General features: G+C 49.9%; 1 protein-coding gene across 4 annotated transcripts in view; it reads left to right on the top strand.

Annotated features, from left to right (window-relative positions):
• The window catches only part of AP1B1 (adaptor related protein complex 1 subunit beta 1), a 40,572-nt gene that overhangs the window by 20,692 nt on the left and 16,714 nt on the right, over positions 1-3,166 (top strand). The gene's annotated exons all lie outside the window — the stretch shown is intronic.

Below are 3,166 nucleotides of genomic sequence, written 5' to 3'. Positions count from 1 at the left end.
CCCTACCCCCTCTGGCTCAGTGACTACACTTAGGCCTTTTTCTCTTTGTCCCTTAATTTTCTCATTTGTAAAAGAGAATCATTGGACTTTCTTTTATCCCATTGCTTTGAAAGTTAAATGGGATGTTTTGTGTGGAGTCCTCCACCACATGCCAGCCCATAAAAAGCACTCAGTAGTGGTAATATTGGTTTGGGTCAAAATTGGTTTCAAAAGCAAACTAGCCCAGGGCAAAAAGGGATCAACAGTGTTTTGTAGCTGGCAGATCCAAGTAGCACATTTTCTCCTATCACCGCTGAGGGTGCTGTGATGGTGGCATTGAGGCTGTCCGTGGCATCTAGGGTGGCCTCTGCCTTGGTTAGGCTCCCGTGAGTGGGGCCACAGAGGCAGTGGTTCCAGGCTATTACCTTACAGCCTAGCAACTCCCATGGAAAGAGCTTTTTCCCTCAGTACTTCCATCCAAAGTCCCAGGGCTTATTTACATCATCCCCAGCCCGTCACTGTGGCTCCAGTTGTCCAAGTCTCTCAGTCATTGGTCCCAGTCTGCATGGATTGAAAGGGACAGAGAGAAGGCGATTCTCTGAAGGAAAGCCAGCGTTTCTGCTAGCAGAAGACAGAATCGATGCTGGGTGAGCAAAAACAACAGATGTCCATTCCAGAATCATAGTAATAATTCCCACCATCTCTCCTCCCACTGCCACCTGCCTCCTGGCTGCTTCCATGTTCAACACCAGCCTCTTCTCTCTCCTCTCTGAGAAGCAGAGCCTGGCCTGGGATGGTTCCTGCCCCTGCAGTCAAGTCCTGCCTGGAATCACTGCAGAGGATGTCCTGTAGGGGTGGGTGTTTCCCCCCACATATGAGGAAATCTGCAACCTCTTTTCCCTCAGCTAAGCCTGCTAAAGAGCCAGGATTAGAGAAGTCGGACAAGGGGATGCTGAGCCAGAAGGCAGCACTAGTGGAAAGAAACAGCCCTCTGAAGTTTTGCATCCATGCTGCTCCCCTGCTGAGTGGCCTGGACCACATCACTTAAACTCCCCAAGACTGTCTCCTGTCTTTAGTACAGAGGCGTGGCAAAGATGATGGATGGTGTGTGTGAAGTGCCCACTCCATTGCCCAGTGAATGACAGCTAGGTGGTGATGGTGGAATTTTAATTAAGTGGCCTATTCCCTTTGAATCCTGGGTTCACAACACATAGTTCAAAGCTTTTTAAAGAATACTTGTTGGGCCCAACAGATGGCGTAGTGGTTGTGTCACTGGACTCGCATATGGCCAACCACGGTTCAAGTCGCAGACACGGTGGCTTGAAAATCACACCAGGCATGTGTACACGTGTGCCTAAGATCCCAGGAGGAAAATAGAGGAGAAGGAATTGCGGTGTGGCCATCCAAGTGATTTCTCACTTTCCCTCTATCTCTCTCTCTCTATCTCTCTCTCTATCTCTGGTGAGTGCACATGCTTTACGACAAAAACCTCTTAAAAAAACAACAAAAAAAAACTTGTTTAGGGATGACCCTGTGCCCTGTGGTGCACGGGCTAGGCACTGTGTACTGGGAGTCAGATCCCACATGGCCAACAGCAGTTTGAATCCTGGCCCCAGTGTTTGAAAAATGTGCCACGTAAGTGTGCATACATGTCGTGCAGCCCCAAATCCTGACATGAGGGAGAGACGGAGAAAGGATTATGGCATGTCCATGCCCTACTGGGGATGCTTTGTCCCCTTTCTCTCTGGTGAGCGCACATGCCCTTTGTCAATTGAGGGGAATAAAGAAAGAATATTTGTTCAGTGCTTTACAGTTTGGAAAGTCATTTTACGCTGTCCGAGTTCTGTCATCCTTGGCTCCCAGACCTCCTAGCCCTGGATGGGAAGCCAGAAAGCCTTGGCCAGGGTGGGACATCTGCACAACCTGCATCTCATTGCTGCCCTTAATATGCAGGTACATGGGTCAGTAGCATGTTGGGAGAGCAGGGAGCTGAGCCAGGGCTCTGGGCTCGTGGCCAGAGCACCCTCTGGCAGCAAAGACTGAGTCACACCTGCCCGGAAACAGAGCAGACCTGATAGTGACTGATTCCAGGCACCCAGCTGACTGGGTTGAGGAGAGTGTCTGGAGTCCCTGCTTGGTATTAGTGGTGATGAAAGCGGTGACGACTGCTGTTGTGTGCTGAGCGGTATACTCAGCAGGTTCTTACATTTGTTGACTCTCATTGGCTTCTCCCATGAACTGTGAAGAATTACACCCATTTTATATATGAAGAAACCAACTCAGAGAAGTTAAATGACTTGGCCAGGTTCACCCAGCTGGGAAGTGAATTATAGCTCTGATGAAGTGTGATCTGACTCTAGTTTCACATAACCTGCCACAAGTGGCCATTTTCTTCTTCTTCTCTCTCTCTTTTTTTTTTTTGGTAGAGTTTTTTGCCTTAGGGTGAGTGTGTGCTTACCAGGGAGAGAGAGACAGAGACAGTGAGAGGCAAAGTGAGAAATCACCTTCCTGGGGGTCGGCCATGCCACAATCCTTTCTCCTCCCAGGATCTTGGGGACGCACACACAGCATGAGTTTCAAGCCATCGGATCCAGGACTCAAACCACAGTTGGCCGTATGGTTTCTGTCTCTAGCGAGCACACACGCCCTATAGCAAAAATCTCTATAAAAAAAAAAAAAGGTTTTTTTGCTATAGAGCACATGCACTCACTGGAGACAGAGAGAGAGGGAGAGAGGGAAAGGGAAAGTGAGAAATCCACCACCACCACCACCACCCTGGGAGACGGGGAGGTCATGCCGCAATCCCTTCTTCTCTGTTCTCCCCTTGGGATTTTTTGGGCATGCACAGACATACACACAGTGTGATTTTCAAGCTGCCTGGTCCAGGACTTAAACCCATGGTCCACCATGTGGGAGTCCACCAGCTTTAACCACCATGCCACCTGCTGACTCTGACAGATGGTCCTTTTAAGAAGCATACCATGGGGAACCAGCAGTTAGCGTAATGGCTATGTCGCTGGACTCCCATGTAGTCGACCGCGGTTCGCATCCTGGACCCGGTGGCTTAAAACTCACGCCAGGCGCGTGTGCGTGCGTGCCCAAAATCCCAAGAGGAGAATGGAGAAGGGATTGCGGCGTGACCATCCCCCCTGGGGGGTGATTTCTCGCTTTCTGTCTCTATGTCTCT

The sequence above is a fragment of the Tupaia chinensis genome, unplaced genomic scaffold (genome assembly GCF_000334495.1).
Source record: "Tupaia chinensis unplaced genomic scaffold, TupChi_1.0 Scaffold000226_1, whole genome shotgun sequence".
NCBI classification, from domain to species: domain Eukaryota; kingdom Metazoa; phylum Chordata; class Mammalia; order Scandentia; family Tupaiidae; genus Tupaia; species Tupaia belangeri.
This window is presented reverse-complemented; position numbering and strand designations above follow the sequence as displayed.